The sequence below is a fragment of the Acipenser ruthenus genome, chromosome 60 (genome assembly GCF_902713425.1).
Source record: "Acipenser ruthenus chromosome 60, fAciRut3.2 maternal haplotype, whole genome shotgun sequence".
Classification (NCBI taxonomy): Eukaryota; Metazoa; Chordata; class Actinopteri; order Acipenseriformes; family Acipenseridae; genus Acipenser; species Acipenser ruthenus.
The window spans coordinates 3,247,759-3,266,735 of NC_081248.1; the positions used below are offsets into that span (position 1 = coordinate 3,247,759).

Genomic DNA, 18,977 nt, shown 5'->3' on the forward strand with positions numbered 1-18,977 from the left:
CCCTTGAGCAAGGTACTTTACCTAGATTGCTCCAGTAAAAACCCAACTGTATAAATGGGTAATTTTATGTAAAAATAATGTGTAAAGAATAATGTAATTGTAAGTAAAAAATAATGTGATATCTTGTAACAATTGTAAGTCGCCATGGATAACGGCATCTGCTAAGAAATAAATAATAATAATTACATTAATGTGGATTGTATTATATTAAAAAAAAACAAAAAAAAAAAAAAACCTGTCATTTAATTTTAGGGCTTGAGTGGTGGTGGTGTGTACCACGTCCATGAGTCTTCGGTGCTGTGCTACCCAAAGGCGTATGTCCCGTATCCAGCACAAAAAATATAGTTTATATACACATAGAAAGTGGGGTGAAATGTAACGTAGACACAATAGAGAAGATAAAGTTAGTTACTTAAGATTTACGTCACTGTAATAGCAACACTACTTTTTATGTCAGGTGTCTAGTTAAACAGCCATTTTCCTGTCATGTTCGGGTACTGGGCACACTCAAGACCCACTCCTGACAAAACTAAAGATTGTGCATCTATGAAAGTGGGGTGAAATGTATTGTAGACACACTGGGGGTACAGAAAATAAAGATGACGCCACACTTTGACATTGAATTACCTGTGCTTTAATTTGTAAAGTGAATTTCAAGCGAACTAGACTACTGTTAACAGCACTGGGGGGAGAAAAAACCTCATTTCTAATTTGAGGAAATCTCCGGAAGTCCTCGGCTCTCAACAGCACCCTTCAGGGCATTCTAGAAATATATATAAAAAAATATTTGCACAGGATCAAGCATAACACTGAAGAAGATCAGATCCACGATGTCCTAAAAAACAAAACACTATGAGAACTAGAAAAAACTAAGCACTTGAAATATTAATTTTGAGATATGGAACACAACTTTTGATTAATTTTAAATGTATTTATACAGGAATAATTCCTTAGAGGGCTAACTCATATACTGAAAGTTCCCTCATTCTATTGCAACACAGTGCAGTGTGATTACCACCAAATAGCAATGTTTTTGCAAACAAACATACATAAACTCCACAACTACTACTGTCAGACTGCTTTTGAAAACAGAAACACCTATGACAAAATTCTAAAGAAAATGTTATGTTAGGAACAACACCATATAGTGCCAAGTATTGCATGGTGACGTATCTTTGTAATGAGGGAAGTATATTTTGAATTTCCCTTTCATACGTCTTTAATGAGTCCATTATATATATTTTTAATGCCGTACATTTCGCCTTGTTTGCATCATGCTTCATATCGATTGCAATAAGTATCCAGCGGGATGACTTTATATTAACAGGAACAAGAACAGTTTTGAAGCACCACCAATTCCTATCTTTTTTTTGGGGGGGGGGGGGGGAGGGGTTGGCAGTACTTCAATGTCATCACAATAGAGACTATTCAAATTTTGACTAACAAATGTGAAAGGAATAGTTAACACACTTTTGTCTGTGAAATTACTACTTAAAAGGCACAGGTATGCATCTATAATGTTGTCGTTTAACCAATTTCCATTACATATTATTTCTATATCCTCATTTGTCAAATTAAATGGGAAGTTTTTAATTTCAAGAGGAATAGGTTGGTTTGATTCAAATCATACCATTTTCTTGCATTGAATAGAACAAGAATGCATAACTTGTGTTGTGCAATTAGATGACATGAAATCATATGCAACTATTAAAAATGTGGATTTTGAAATCATTTTTTTTTCACTATTTTAAAAAAATAGTCAACATTATCAGTATTATTACACTACCATCCCATTGCAGTTCATGCATGTTTGTGGTGCATCCTCGTTCTCCATTTCCTGTTGGAATAATCTATATAGAGAAGTAGGTACGTCACCTAATGTGACCCTTACTAGGGAATTAAAAAAACGCTTTCCGTGCATAGTTTTGAATAACTACATGTTACACATTTATCAATGTATTTTACAGTAACATTGGTTTTTATTTGCAGTGTGTTTAACTATTACATTAATGGAAAAACTAAATCCAAGGGATCGTTTTTCTTTTTTAAATGCTAAAGATGAAATAGACGCGCTTACTCCTGTTAACACATTGTGTAGCACGCTGCTGGAGAAGGTACACCCTGGATCTAATGTTGCAAATTGTAATAAATATGCTAGATTACTTGTTAACTGTGTGGTACCAGTGACGTACGACTCAGCATATTTTTCCAGTTTTTTTGTGTATTTTCTCAATGTCTAAAACATTGTATAGCTAAATTAAACCAACAATTAAGAAATTGATTTTGAAATTTATAAACATCAGGTATGCGCTGGGAGTTTCATACGTTAATTGACCCCCATTCTGTTAATTTTGTTTCCTCTTTAGAGCAGGTTGTTTGCTTATGAAATGTATTAGAAAATTGCCGAACTCTTTTAATTTGCGTTGGTCCTCCTCGTGAGGACGCGTCCCGCTTACATTGCGCATCTAACGCATTGTTACTGTTTTGTGTAGCCCTTTCATTAAGGTTAAATATGTTCGGATTCTGAGAAGGTGGATTTTGAAAGGAGCGTTTAAGTTTTTTTTGGAATAGGTTTCTTTTTATTCCACTCCTCTCTGCTTCTTTTGATACACGTTTTCTTTTACCTAATTTTAATCGCACTTTATCACAAAAGTCCCTTTCTCTAGCCTTATATAGAACTGAAAGTTTATCAACACATTCGTCAATTCTCAACTTTTCGTTATTTAAATACAATACTTTTGTGTTTTTGAAAGTTACCTCAGAAATGGCCGTTGTTTTATTTTGATAAACTTGTGTTTTGTAACAAGAAAGCTTGTGGAAGCGACATCGTGGGAGAAGTACAGTCGTGGACAAGTACAACCCAGTTAGAAGCAGTTTGAAAGCAGGTTGACAGCTGCAGAAGCTACACTAAACTAAAAGGTCTTCAAGCCAGTAATCTGTGACAACTGCATGATGTGGGAAATCCGAGAAAACACAACAGAGCTCAACCAAGTTTGTGTAAAGTGCCGCACCATCCAGGACTTGCTTCAGCGATTAAGCCTGCTAGAAAAGGAGCTGGAGGAAATGAGACAGCAACAGGAGCTTGAGGAGCTGACACACCCACAATTCATGTAAGTCTGCACCCCTAGCAGACTGAAAGCAACCAGGGAGATGGAAGAGTCTCGAAACAGCTGAGTTCAGATAGGCAGAAGCAGGGAAAAAAAGAAACTTCGTCAAACACAACCACCAGAAATCCAGACATCTAACGCATTTGAGCCACTTCAACATTTAGATGACCAAAACCAACATCAAGAGAATGAAAGAAACACCACCCAGGACCCTATAAACAGTGCTGACCAGGCAGCAAACAGAAGGGAGGTCGTGATTGTTGGGGATTCCATACTGAGCAAGTTCAGGTCGCAGTTTGGACCCCCTTACTACAACAGTGTGCTGCCTTCCAGGAACCTCAGTCAAGCACATCACTGAGAATGTGGACAGGCTCCTAGAACGAACTGGATGACCCGGTAGTAGTCGTCCACATTGGTACAAACAACATTGGTAGAGACAGGCCAAGATCCCTGCAAAACAAATTCAGAGAGCTAGGAAGGAAATTAAAAGACAAGACCAAAACTGTGGTATTTTCTGGGATACTGCCGGCGCCATGCAAAGGACCATATGGACAGCTGGAAATACAAAATCAAAATGCATGGCTGAAATCGTGGTGCACACAGGAACGCTTCACCTTTCTTGAACATTGGAGCACTTTCTACAACAAGGACTATCTATACAGGTGGGACGGACTGCACTTAAACAGAAAGGGAACCAATCTACTTGGAGAAAGGATCCTTGAGGAGGTCCAGAAGCATTTAAACTAGAAAGGAAGGGGGGAGAAAACAAAAAAACAGAAGGGAGACCACATCAAAACAAGGGCAACAACTCAGGTAAGACAACTATTAAATGTATTTATCTTAATGCTAGAAGTCTCAGAAACAAAATGTTAGAACTTGAAGCTACTGCACTAACAAGTAACTACGATGTGATAGGTGTTACAGAAACTTGGTTGTCTGAGAGTGATGGAGACGAATATAATATTAGTGGGTACACACTGTATAGGAAAGACAGGCAGGACAGAAGAGGCGGAGGGGTAGCGCTATACATAAGAAATAGCCTTGAAGCCCAGGTGTTAAATCTGGACAAAGAAAACAATGCAGAATCAATTTGGGTCAGAATAATGGACACAAATTCAAAGGGCATAATAATAAGAGCATGCTGTAGACCGCCAAATTCAGACGCTGAGCAAAATAAATCTGTTGTACAATGACATTCGAAATGCGTGTAGAAAAGGAGAAGCCATACTAATGGGGGATTTCAACTTCCCCCGTATAAAATGGGAAAACCCAAAGGGGGGCATGACGGACGAAATTGAAATGGTGGAAATGACAAATGACTGCTTCCTAACGCAATTTGTCAAGGCACCGACTAGAGGGGAGGCATGCCTTGATTTAGTCTTTTCAAATAATGAAGACAGAATAACTAAAACAGAGGTCAGAGAGCCATTGGCAAACTCAGACCACAACATGGTCTCATTTGAAGTATTTTTTAAAACCCCAAAAGTAATGACTAAAGCTAAGGTTTACAATTTTAGAAAAGCAAACTACGAAGGTATGAAACAGAGACTAACAGAAGTAGATTGGAGTAAAATAGAGAAAACATCCACAGAAAAAGGGTGGCTGTTTTTTAAAAATGTAGTACTAGAGGTGCAAAACAATTACATCCCAAAAGTAGACAAATCTAAATCTAAAACAAAATGGCCGAAATGGTTTAATAGATCAATTAAAAAAAAATATTCAGCGAAAAAAGGCACTTTTACAGAGCGTTTAAAAGGGACCAAAAACAAAGTACACAGAAAGAGTACTTGGAACTGCAAACACAAGTCAAAAAGGAAGTTAGAAAGGCCAAGAGAGAGATAAAAATCAATATTGCTAAGGGGGCTAAAACCAATTCCAAAATGTTTTTCCAATATTATAACAGCAAGAGAACATTCAAAGAGGAGGTTAAATGTCTAAGAGACACAAATGGCAAAATCATAGACGAAGAAAAAAAAATAGCAAATATATTAAAAGATTACTTTTCACAGGTTTTTACAAAGGAGGACACGGACAACATGCCCGACATGTCGACCTGTTCCTATCCAATTTTAAATAACTTTAGCATAACAGAGGCAGAAGTGTTAAAGGGACTAGGAGCTCTTAAAATAAACAAATCCCCTGGGCCAGATGAGATCCTCCCAATAGTACTCAAAGAAATGAAATAAGTTATTTACAAACCGCTAACCAAGATCATGCAACAGTCTCTTGACACAGGGGTTGTACCGACAGACTGGAAAATAGCAAACGTAATACCGATCCACAAAAAGGGAGACAAAACCAAACCAGGTAACTACAGACCAATAAGCCTGACTTCTATTACATTTAAACTTATGGAAACTATAATAAGATCCAAAATGGAAAATTACCTATATGGTAACAATATCCTGGGAGACAGTCAGCATGGTTTTAGGAAAGGGAGATCATGTCTAACTAACCTACTTGACTTTTTTGAGGATGCAACATTGAAAATGGATAACTGCAAAGCATACGACATGGTCTATTTAGATTTCCAGAAAGCTTTTGACAAAGTCCTGCATAAAAGATTAATTCTCAAACTGAACGCAGTAGGGATTCAAGGAAATGCATGCACATGGATTAGGGAGTAGTTAACAGGTAGAAAACAGAAAGTACTGATTAGAGGAGAAACCTCGAAATGGAGTGAGGTAACCAGTGGTGTACCACAGGGATCAGTATTAGGTCCTCTGCTATTCCTAATCTACATTAATGATTTAGACTCTGGTATAGTAAGCAAACTCGTTAAATTTGCAGACGACACAAAAAATAGGAGGAGTGGCAGACACTGTTGAAGCAGCAAAGGTCATTGAAAATGATCTAGACAGCATTCAGAATTGGGCAGACACATGGCAAATGAAATTTAATAGAGAAAAGTGTAAAGTATTGCATGCGGGCAATAAAAATGTGCATTATAAATATCATATGGGAGATAGTGAAATTGAAGAAGGGAACTATGAAAAAGACCTAGGAGTTTATGTTGACTCTGAAATGTCTTCATCTAGACAATGTGGGGAAGCTATAAAAAAGGCTAACAAGATGCTTGGATATATTGTGAGAAGTGTTGAATTTAAATCAAGGGAAGTAATGTTAAAACTCTACAATGCATTAGTAAGACCTCACCTAGAATATTGTGTTCAGTTCTGGTCACCTCGTTACAAAAAGGATATTGCTGCTCTAGAAAGAGTGCAAAGAAGAGCAACCAGAATTATCCCGGGTTTAAAAGGCATGTCGTATGCAGACAGGCTAAAAGAATTGAATCTATTCAGTCTTGAACAAAGAAGACTACGCGCCGATCTGATTCAAACATTCAAAATCCTAAAAGGTATAGACAAAGGCAATAAGTCAGCAAAAGCCAAGATAGGTGCTGGGTCAGCACCCATTTTAGTCTTCAAAAGGCTGTTCCACAATCTATTGTCCATTCTCTCAATTTGTGGACTCATTCTCTGGGTTTCTTTCTTGGGGCAGCCCACTAATAAACCATGAAGTGGTGCGGCCACCTTTGAGAAGTCTTTAAGGAAGCGTCGATAATAGCCTACCAGCCAGAAAGGATCGCAGCTCCCTCACTGTCTTTGGAATTGGCCAGTCGACTACAGCTCAGTCAAGCCAGTCATTGGCCAGTCAAGCACGGGGGTAACTCCCTCTGCAGAAACCACATGTACTGTACAGTTTTCTGAAAGAGATGACATTTGTTAGGCTTGAGCTTAAGGCCATTTTGTGCTTGTCTATGAAAAACAAATTCAAGATGTTTAAGGTGAGTGGCAAAATCAGGGGCCGGTTGTCCTAGTTGTGTTGTACTAAATGGATCAGTGCTCAATCTGAGCTCAGATCTGAGCGCAAACCTGATCTTGCTTTTGAGCAGGATCAGAACCTGATCCCACTTTTGAAAAATTGAGTTACTAAACGTAATTCATTTTTTATTCGAAACTGTCAGACACGTATAAGTCGGGTTTTTAAAGATAGGCAAAACCCTCTTGAGGTTTTCGGCGAGGAAGAAGTAAGAATACGACCCAACTATCGGATCAAGCGTGTTTGTTAATTTAGACCAAGATCAGAATCTGATCAGAGCTTGATCGAACGTTTTTGAAATGGACCATGCATCATCAAAATACATAACTGAAACCTTTTTTAAAATTGCTAAAATAATATTTAAATAAGCACGATACCGAATTTGAATAATTGTAACGATAACTTAATAAACCTGTAAAATATCTGTGTGTCCGTCAGAAAATACACACGACCGTGATTACGGTAACATTTACTGAAACATTTTTAGAAGTTAAAAAAACAAAACAAAACCATATACTCGATCTGTTTTTATAGAATCGATGGAGTTTTAAATTATACATGTACAGTAGTTGCTTCTGATTTATGTTGTTTAAATTAAATACACTTGATTTTGTGACATTCATTATTTCTTATTTCTTAGCAAGAAATAAGAAATAATGAATGTCACAAAATCAAGTGTATTTAATTTAAACAACATAAATTCAGAATCTTCAGTCTCTGCGCCACGCATATTCGCTTCTCATTGGTCAGTTTCCCTAGTTACGGCTGCGCAGCTCCAGGATCGGATCAAGATTTCGGATCAGTGGAGCTTGATCCTGATCCGCTTATTACAACGCCTTTTCATGATCCGGCTGGTTTTTGATCTAGTTAGTACAACCAGCCCCTGGAGAAAACACACAATTACATCTTCCAGATATTAATAGAGACTCAAAATTCTGATCTCCCAAACAGGATTCTGCCTCCTGAGACCCAGCAAAAAAAAAAAAAAAGTTTCTCAATTTGAAAAATGCGACTAGCTTAACAACTGAATCCTTGCGACAAAATACCGTAAAACTCAAGTTTTATAAAGAAATGTATTTATGGATATATTCTGATGGCCAGGGAGTCTCTTTACCCATATATGCCATATTGTGGTTTTCTGACGCTATTGCAGGTTCCTACATAGCAACAAAATACATGTGTACTGGAATAACCGTATGTATATGTGCAAGAATGAAGATGGCGGATGGACACGTTAATTTTACTAATTGTTAATTGTCGCTGATGAAAAGAGAGTCAATATTGGTAAAAAAAAAAAAAAAAAACGAATTATGAATCAGTGGAAAGACAAACAACGAAAACATCTCAGGGATGCAGGGAAGTCATATGTTACAGAAAGGGAGAAAAGAAAACAGGCAAAAAATTTCCAAAACGTATGTGTTTTGTTTTATGGAAAAACCGTATATGTGTATGTCCTTATTTGCTGAAAAACCTGTGTTTGTTTTCTTAGAAAATACTTTCATTGAACATTGTAAAAAATATATTATTTGGTAGATTTCATGAGGCAAGGACGGATTATAGGCAGGTTTTTTTTTTGTCTTGTTATAATATAACGGACACAAGCATGAGGCGTGTTTATTTCAAGGACGGATTATAGACAGGTTTCTTTTTTTTTGCCTTGTTATAATGTAACTATTATACTCTGCACAGGCTTATTTTATTTTTTGACATTCATATTTTATTACGTGTATATATAAATTAATTGATGATGACATTGATTACGGTTGCCAATATTTTTATTTTTAAGGGAAAGTTATTCCATGATACCTGCAATAGCGATCGCGAAAAAATTACAGAAGCAATACAAGCTAATTACTAACACTGTTCATGGTGACCCATCTTACATTTGACAGTGGATTTGTTTTATTTTATTGTAAATTATTTTGCAAAACTATACGTAATGTTGTCCTAGTGAATTTAATTCAAATTGTATTTTGGAAAAATATTAAACGTTTTAATTAAATATTCCTTGTCATGTAATATATACTGTTCTTCCACAAAATCTCAAATAGCTGGAGATATACTGTTCTTCTGCACTACATGTTTTAAAAAGTCTGTAAAACCTAAATAAATCCCACTGAAAAAATAATTAGGAAAAATGAAGGCCTACAGAAGGATAAGGTTCATGATTCATGTAATGCATCTCAGGACATTGTCTTTAGCATTTTACATAAAAAAAAAAAGATTGAATAGCTCAAAACTACTTGGAGTGCACGTATATGGTTCTTCATCTGAACGATTAAATTAGTCACAATGAGAAATAACATCATATTTTGACTATTCTAATGTAAACTAGTATGTGTTTATCTTTATATTTATCTTTATATTTATTTTAACTTCTGGTTTGTTTTGGATGTGGTATTCCTTGAAACAATTCCCCTTTTTGGCAACACAGAGGAACATTTTGCATTTAGTGCACATCACGTAGGTTTTCCTGTCACTTTTCTTCGGCATCTTGATGCATGTTTGTCGGGCATCATCTCTGGCAAATGCAGAGCTCCGTATGGGTATTGAATGGGTCTGGTTGCAGCACCCATTTTTTGCACTGTAGCTCATAATCATCATCACTGGAATCTGTGATTACAACATCACCCTGAGGATGACTGTGCCTGTGCAATCAGCTCTTGAGCTAGCAGCAGCTTGAATTCCAAGTATTGTTTGGTGTTTTTGGCAGGATGATCCAATGCAATGCTGTCTGACTTGTACTGAATCCAGGAGTTGGTTATTGCCAAGTCGAAGAAGTTGAAGATGATAACCTGCACAGTCCATGTCCTGCTCCTACTTGCCACCCTGTAGCATGCGGTCGCACATATCCACTCCACCCATGCTGCTGTTGTATTCATTGATGACAGCGGGTCGTGCTACCTGGATGTGCCTCTTCTCTTCACTGGACCATCTTGTACAGTAATCCTGGGGCTCTATCCCGTATGCTGTGGAGGCCATGAGCACAGGCTTGTTGTCATACCACTTTGTGACAGCAATTCCAGGGGTTCTAATGGTCATCTCTGTTGCTCCTCTTCCGCGTTGGTTCAGAATTTTGTTGTCAATCATCCGACATTCTTTTGGGATTCTGGACCTCATTACTGTCCCACTTGCTGCTATGCCCTTCTCAGCAATGCATCCAAAAGGTTGACAGATGTAAAGTACCTGTCAAAAAAGAGCTGAGCACGTCTGGGAACATGTTCAGCCACACGCAGGACTGTTGATGCTCTAATTCCTAATCCTGTATCAGTGAAAGTATTCTTGATACACCTTAAAATCTAATACAAGACCAACTGGTGAGGAAAGGACAAATATTTCCAATCCTGTTTGGTTTGGCTTGTTTGGCACAACAGCTTGAAGGTACAGCAGCCTAACTGAACCATTTGTTCATCAATGGAGAGCTTTGCATCTGCTTGTTGGCGGAGGCAGCCTTGCCACACACTGTCTAGAAGTGGCCTGACTTTCCCAAACACTTTACTGTCAATATACTGTCCGAAATATTAAATTGGACTTCAGTCTGCTCTTGATAGGAGGTGTCATGGAAATCAAGTGGCAGTGGAAGGACAGGTTTGAATCTATTCTGACAGGGAAAATAATAAAAAAAATCAATTAGAAAATCTAATTATGTTTAAATATAGTAATTAAAACAAATATTAAGATGAAAATGAATGTGTCTTGCTTCAGATATTTCAGACTTACTTTAATATATTATGGGATGATTATTAATTCAATTTTAAACAACATAATTTCACATTTTTTAGTTTAAAATAATTATTACATTAAAAACATGAGAACAAATGACAAATAAAACACACAATAAATCAAAACTAAAACATGTGTGTCACTTTTGGCCCACAGTGGACGACGCTCTTCTCATTATCCGTGTCTGCCGTCTCATCCCCTGACCCTCCTGCTGCTTCAGCCTCAATTACTACCTCAGCATCATCCTCATCAGACAGATGTACATCTGAATTGCCATCTATTATTCTGTTTAAAATCTCTGCTGTGTCAGTGCCCTGCCTCCTACAAAACATTTTGATTCACTTCAACTTTGTCTAATGTCCCTACAGGAGGACATTTTTAAAATGACTTGTATTTTATGTGAAATATATGTAATAATAATAATAATAATAATAGTAATAATAATAATAAGCTTTATTTGTTGAGCGCCTTTCATACCAAGAGGTTCAAGGCGCTTCACACAGACTTACAAAACGCAGTAATTACAAAAAAATATTGTAAAAAGAATAAGAAAATAGACAATGTAATATAAAAAGATTAATCCTCCCTGCGTGAAAAACATGTGCGAATGCACATTTGTTTTAATTTATTTGTTTTGCTTTATTAATTTAATTTGTTAATTGTTTTATTGTTTAATTATGCCCTGCACCTGGGTGGTAATTGCAAATTAGGGCCAGGTGCAGGGTATAAGAGAAGCAGTCAGTCTGCTCAGGGCTGCTGAGGAGAAGGAGGCAGAAGGGGTGCTTTGCTTCCAAACAATCATGGAAAAAACGAAAATTAAGTTTACAGAAGAGAGTGTGTTTTTGTGTTTAGCAGGTAAACAGCTTAGCCGTCCTGCCATATAGTGAGGTTCCTGTGTGGTTAGTTAGTGCTAAGTAGAGCTAGGTGTTTATTTTGTGTTTTGTTTTGTTTTTGTGTTTATTAAAAATAGCGCGTCAGCGTGTTTAAAACTCCATTCCTGTGTTTGGGTGTGCTTTTAAAAGGGGGAAAGAACCATGAGTGGTGCGAGTTCTTTTACATTATATATATATATATATATATATATATATATATATATATATAGCTGGCTCTTTGAGCTAAAATTTTTTATATTATATATATATATATATATATATATATATATATATATATACAGTGCCTTGCGAAAGTATTCGGCCCCCTTGAACTTTGCGACCTTTTGCCACATTTCAGGCTTCAAACATAAAGATATGAAACTGTAATTTTTTGTGAAGAATCAACAACAAGTGGGACACAATCATTAAGTGGAACGAAATTTATTGGATATTTCAAACTTTTTTAACAAATAAAAAACTGAGAAATTGGGCGTGCAAAATTATTCAGCCCCCTTAAGTTAATACTTTGTAGCGCCACCTTTTGCTGCGATTACAGCTGTAAGTCGCTTGGGGTATGTCTCTATCAGTTTTGCACATCGAGAGACTGAAATTTTTGCCCATTCCTCCTTGCAAAACAGCTCGAGCTCAGTGAGGTTGGATGGAGAGCATTTGTGAACAGCAGTTTTCAGTTCTTTCCACAGATTCTCGATTGGATTCAGGTCTGGACTTTGACTTGGCCATTCTAACACCTGGATATGTTTATTTGTGAACCATTCCATTGTAGATTTTGCTTTATGTTTTGGATCATTGTCTTGTTGGAAGACAAATCTCCGTCCCAGTCTCAGGTCTTTTGCAGACTCCATCAGGTTTTCTTCCAGAATGGTCCTGTATTTGGCTCCATCCATCTTCCCATCAATTTTAACCATCTTCCCTGTCCCTGCTGAAGAAAAGCAGGCCCAAACCATGATGCTGCCACCACCATGTTTGACAGTGGGGATGGTGTGTTCAGGGTGATGAGCTGTGTTGCTTTTACGCCAAACATAACGTTTTGCATTGTTGCCAAAAAGTTCGATTTTGGTTTCATCTGACCAGAGCACCTTCTTCCACATGTTTGGTGTGTCTCCCAGGTGGCTTGTGGCAAACTGTAAACGACACTTTTTATGGATATCTTTAAGAAATGGCTTTCTTCTTGCCACTCTTCCATAAAGGCCAGATTTGTGCAGTATACGACTGATTGTTGTCCTATGGACAGAGTCTCCCACCTCAGCTGTAGATCTCTGCAGTTCATCCAGAGTGATCATAGGCCTCTTGGCTGCATCTCTGATCAGTCTTCTCCTTGTATGAGCTGAAAGTTTAGAGGGACGGCCAGGTCTTGGGAGATTTGCAGTGGTCTGATACTCCTTCCATTTCAATATTATCGCTTGCACAGTGCTCCTTGGGATGTTTAAAGCTTGGGAAATCTTTTTGTATCCAAATCCGGCTTTAAACTTCTCCACAACAGTATCTCGGACCTGCCTGGTGTGTTCCTTGTTCTTCATGATGCTCTCTGCGCTTTAAACGGACCTCTGAGACTATCACAGTGCAGGTGCATTTATACGGAGACTTGATTACACACAGGTGGATTCTATTTATCATCATTAGTCATTTAGGTCAACATTGGATCATTCAGAGATCCTCACTGAACTTCTGGAGAGAGTTTGCTGCACTGAAAGTAAAGGGGCTGAATAATTTTGCACGCCCAATTTTTCAGTTTTTTATTTGTTAAAAAAGTTTGAAATATCCAATAAATTTCGTTCCACTTCATGATTGTGTCCCACTTGTTGATTCTTCACAAAAAATTACAGTTTCATATCTTTATGTTTGAAGCCTGAAATGTGGCAAAAGGTCGCAAAGTTCAAGGGGGCCGAATACTTTCGCAAGGCACTGTATATATATATATATATATATATATATATAAATTACACAAGCCAAAGGAGGCTGTGTGGTCCAGTGGTTAAAGCAAAGGGCTTGTAACCAGGAGGTCCCCGGTTCAAATCCCACCTCAGCCACTGACTCATTGTGTGACCCTGAGCAAATCACTTAATCTCCTTGTGCTCCGTCTTTCGGGTGAGACGTAATTGTAAGTGACTCTGCAGCTGATGCATAGTTCACACACCCTAGTCTCTGTAAGTCGCCTTGGATAAAGGCGTCTGCTAAATAAAGAAATAATAATAATAACTTCCAACAGCTAGGGTGATATTCATGCTGAGCAGACCAGGTACATGGGACAAACATCTGTCTTTAACGATGATAATTCCACATGTTAAAAGTTCGATTTCTCCACTTTGGACGTCTATTTCCACACAGGCAACATAGGGGGTGGTCTGTCCGTTAGCGGCCATAAGAGTAAACCATGTTGAGAGATCCCTAATCAAAACACCACCAGAAGCTCTCCCGAACCCAAGATGGGCCGAATGGCCTCCTCTCATTTGTAAACGTTCTTATGGTCACTTGGGAACCCGTATCCAGAAGACATGGGACTAACTCACCTCCCATCTTCACAGAAACAACTGGGCTTTCTCCAATCAGGGCTTCATTAGACATGCCGTCATCTTGGGTTGCATCAACTGCTGGGTGACATCATTTTGTATTCCCCTCTGTCGGCAATGGCGTTGAATATGACCTGGTTGTTGACAATGTCTGCAGAAAGGCCTCCTTTGTGCATCATATTGATTAAAATGTCCCTCTAAAACCAGTCTGAGAGTCTTGTCTCTGTGAAGGGTGTGGCATTACTGGCCATTGTGCAGTAGCGTCATCATGCCAGGGAGGTGGACATGGCTGGATGTTCCATCCTGATTCTCCCTGGCTCCACTCTGCTTTCAGACCACTTACCACTTCGTTGGACAGGGTGGTCATTTGGCTCCTGATCTCCACCACCATCTCCCCCCTCAGATCTTTCTTTTGCTGCTGAATGTCAAGTTCAGCAGGGATGGACAGGTCTGGTTCTTTCACAAAGGACTGCTGGGTTTTCTTCTTCAGCCTCCACACGGAGCCTCGCCTCCTGCTTCACATCTGCAAAAGAAAGCTCAGGCTTTATGGATAATTGCAAAGCAATGACATGGTTTATTTAGATTTCCAGAAACGTTTTGACATAGTCCCACATCAAAGATGAATTCTCAAACTGAACGCAGTAGGGACTCAAAGAAATGCATGCACATGGATTAGGGAATGGTTAACATGTAGTAAACAGAAAGTACTGATTAGAGGTGAAACCTCAGAATGGAGCGAGGTAACCAATGGTGTACCACAGGGATAAGTATTAGGTCCTCTGCTATTCCTAATCTACATTAATGATTTAAATTTTGGTATAGTAAGCAAACTTGTTAAATTTGCAGACGACACAAAAATAGGAGGCGTGGCAAACACTGTTGCAGCAGCAAAGGTCATTCAAAATGATCTAGACAGCATTCAGAACTGGGCAGACACATGGCAAATGACATTTAATAAAGAAAAATGTAAGGTACTGCATGCAGGCAACAAAAATGTGCATTATAAATATCATATGGGAGATACTGAAATTGAAGAAGGAATCTCTGAAAAAGACCTAGGAGTTTTTGTTGACTCAGAAATGTCTTCATCTAGACAAATAAAAAAGGCCAACAAGATGCTTGGATATTGCTGCTCTAGAAAGAATGCAAAGAAGAGCAACCAGAATTATCCTGGGTTTAAAAGGCATGTTGTATGCAGACAGGCTAAAAGAATTGAATCTATTCAGTCTTGAACAAAGAAGACTACGTGGTGATCTGATTCAAACATTCAAAATCCTAAAAGGTATAGACAATGTCGACCCAGGGGACTTTTTCGACCTGAAAAAAGAAACAAAGACCAGGGGTCACAAATGAAGATTAGATAAAGGGGTAGAAAATAGGAGGCAGTTTTTTACACAGAGAATTGTGAGGGTCTGGAACAAACTCCCCAGTAATGTTGTTGAAGCTGACACCCTGGGATAGTTCAAGAAGCTGCTTGATGAGATTCTGGGATCAATAAGCTACTGACAACCAAAGAAGCAAGATGGGCCAAATGGCTTCCTCTCGTTTGTAAACTTTCTTATGTTCTTATGTTCTAATAAAACTTGTGTCCTCATCTCCCGCCGTAATATCAAGTCCCGAAGGCAGTCTACAAACAAGGAGGTCCACATCCCCCATCCCTTGTGGATCTTTCTTCTGCAGCTTCTTACAGTTCTTGAAGTCTCAGCACAAACTCAGAGACGGTTTCTTGGGGTTACTGTTTGAAACTAAAACGAGAGCAAAAAACTGAGGCAAGTGAGAACATAAGGTAATAAGAAAGTTTACAAACGAGAGGAGGCCATTCAGCCCATCTTGCTCGTTTGGTTGTTAGTAGCTTATTGATCCCAGAATCTCATCAAGCAAAGTCGTCCCCGGGGGTCGACATTGTCTATACCTTTTAGGCGTAGTCTTCTTTGTTCAAGACTGAATAGATTCAATTATTTTAGCTTGTCTGCATACGACATGCCTTTTAAACCTCTCCCATATGATATTTATAATGCACATTTTTATTGCCTGCATGCAATACTTTACACTTTTCTCTATTCAATTTCATTTGCCATGTGTCTGCCCAGTTTTGAATGCTGTCTAGATCATTTTGAATGACGTTTGCTGCTGCAACAGTGTTTGCCACTCCTCCTATTTTTGTGTCGTATGCAAATTTAACATGTTTGCTTACTATACCGGAATCTAAATCATTAATGTAGATTAGGAATAGCAGAGGACCTAATACCACTGGTTACCTCGTTCCATTTTGAGGTTTCACCTCTATTCAGTACTTTCTGTTTACTACATGTTAACCACTCCCTAATCCATATGCATGCATTTCCTTGAATCCCTACTGCGCTCAGTTTGAGCATTAATCTTTTATCCGGGACTTTGTCAAAAGCTTTCTGGAAATCTAAATAAACCATGACGTTTGCTTTGCAAATACCCATTTTCAATGTTGCATCCTCAAAGTCAAGCAGGTTAGTTAGACACGATCTCCCTTTCCTAAAACCATGCTGGCTGTCTCCCAGGATATTGTTACCATATAGGTAATTTTCCATTTTGGATCTTATTATAATTTCCATAAGTTTACATATAATGGAAGTCAGGCTTATTGGTCTGTAGTTACCTGGTTCAGTTTTGTCTCCCTTTTTGTGGATCGGTATTACGTTTGCTATTTTCCAGTCTGTCAGTACAACCCCTGTGTCAAGAGACTGTTGCATGATCTTGGTTAGCGGTTTGTAAATAACTTCTTTCATTTCTTTGAGTATTATTGGGAGGATCTCATCTGGCCCAGGGGATTTGTTTATTTTAAGAGCTCCTAGTCCCTTTAACACTTCTGCCTCTGTTATGCTAAAGTTATTTAAAATTGGATAGGAACAGGTCGACATGTGGGTCACGTTGTCCGTGTCGTCCTTTGTAAAAACCTGTGAAAAGTATTAATTTATTTGCTATTTTTTTTTCTTCATCTATGATTTTTGAATGTGTCTCTTAGACATTTAACCTCCTCTTTGAATGTTCTGTTGCTGTTACAATATTGGAAAAACATTTTGGAATTGGTTTTAGCCCCCTTAGCAATGTTGATTTCTATCTCTCTCTTGGCCTTTCTGTCTTCCTTTTTGACTTGTGTTTGCAGTTCCAAGTACTCTTTCTGTGTACTTTGTTTTTGGTCTCTTTTAAACGCTCTGTAAAGTGCCTTTTTTCGCTAAATATTTTTTTTAATTGATCTGTTAAACCATTTTGGCCATTTTGTTTCAGATTTAGATTTGTCTACTTTTGGGATGTAATTGTTTTGCGCTATGTGGTACAGTGGTTAAAGAAAAGGGCTTGTAACCAGGAACCCGGTTCAAATCCCACCTCAGCCACTGACTCATTGTGTGACCCTGAGCAAGTCACTTAACCTCCTTGTGCTCCGTCTTTCAGGTGAGACGTAATTGTAAGTGACTCTGCAGCTGATGCATAGTTCACACACCCTAGTCTCTCTAAGTCGCCTTGGATAAAGGCATCTGCTAAATAAACAAATAATAATAATATTTAAAAAAAAGCAGCCATCCTTTTTCTGTGGATGTTTTCTCTATTCTACTCCAATCTACTTCTGTTAGTCTCTGTTTCATACCTTCATATTTTATTTTTCTAAAATTGTGATTGAGCAAAGTGTTTTCTGTTTGAATATTTTATTTATTTTTGGTTCTCTTTAAATAAAACGGCGCCCGCGCCACTGCACCGTACCTTTTGTTTTTGTTGTCCCTTCTTCTGCCGTGACGTCACCACTCGTCCATTCCTGTCACACGTGGTGTCCTGCGTGGGATCGCAACGCCTCCTAGACGCAGGCAGAAGAGGGTACTGCAGCTTTTTCATTTTTTTTTTTCTAATTGTGTGGAGGGAGAAAAGGAGTGTGAAGAGGAGGATGGGAGGAAGAAAGATGAGAGAAGAGAGGAGGAAGAGCGGCAGAAGGCAGCAAAAGCAGCTGCAACAGCAGCCACCAGGGGTTGTTGTGGTGGAGGAGTGGTGCCCTGGTTGTGGGGAGTTTGGGCACACCGTGGCCATCTGCCCCACCCAATACCAGGGAGAGGAGTGGGCTGCCCAAGCGAGCCAGGACCAGATACCCCGGGGGAGACCCCAGAAGCGGGAGCTACCAGCCGCGGCCACCAAGCGGGAGAGCAGCTGGGATGCCATCCTCCGGGCGGTCATGCATGACTGCTGGTGCCCTATCTGCGGTGAGCGGGGGCATTCTCCACTCAACTGCCCTCTCCTGACAGAGGGGTGCCTGCTATGCCCATTCCCACCAGCAGAGGGAGAGTGCCTGCTGGTCCCATCACCACCTGAGAGGGGAGACCTGGAGGAGGAGACTGAGCGTCCACAGCCCAAGTGGGAGGACACTGAGCGTCCACAGCCCAAGAGGGAGGACACTGAGCGTCCACAGCCCAAGAGGGAGGAGCAGGTGCGTCCACAGCCCAAGAGGGGGGAGCCAGTGTGTCCACAGCCCAAGAGGGAGGAGTCAGTGTGTCCACAGCCCAAGAGGGAGGAGCCAGTGTGTCCACAGCCCAAAAGGGGGAAGGCCAAACATCCACAGCCCAGGTACCTGCCAGCAGAGGGAGAGTTCCTGCTGGTTACACCTCCACCTCCGTGGGAGGACTGTGAGTCACTCCCACCTCCGCCAGCAGAGGGAGAGTTCCTGCTGGTTACACCTCCACCGCCCTGGGAGGACTGTGAGTCGCTCCCGCCTCCGCCAGCAGAGGGAGAATACCTGCTGGTTCCGCTTCCACCACCGCCAGCAGAGGGAACATGCCTGCTGGTTTCCCTGTTGCAGCCAGAAGGGGAGGCGCCCCTGCCGCCTTCGCAGCCAGAAGGGGAGGAGCCGCCGTCGCTGCCAGAAGGGGAGGCGCCCCTGCCGCCTTCGCAGCCAGAAGGGGAGGCGCCCC

General features: G+C 39.7%; 1 long non-coding RNA gene across 1 annotated transcript in view; it reads right to left on the reverse strand.

The window, feature by feature from the left end:
* Nucleotides 1–18,306, reverse strand: part of LOC131725065 (uncharacterized) — a 31,487-nt gene extending 13,181 nt beyond the window's left edge. The window contains exons 1-3 of the long non-coding RNA XR_009320416.1: nucleotides 17,785–18,306; nucleotides 14,053–14,575; nucleotides 6,680–10,530 (exon numbers count right to left, since the gene is read on the reverse strand). This is a non-coding gene — a long non-coding RNA (uncharacterized LOC131725065). The remainder of the gene's footprint in view (nucleotides 1–6,679; nucleotides 10,531–14,052; nucleotides 14,576–17,784) is intronic.
* Nucleotides 18,307–18,977: the final 671 nt, after the last annotated feature.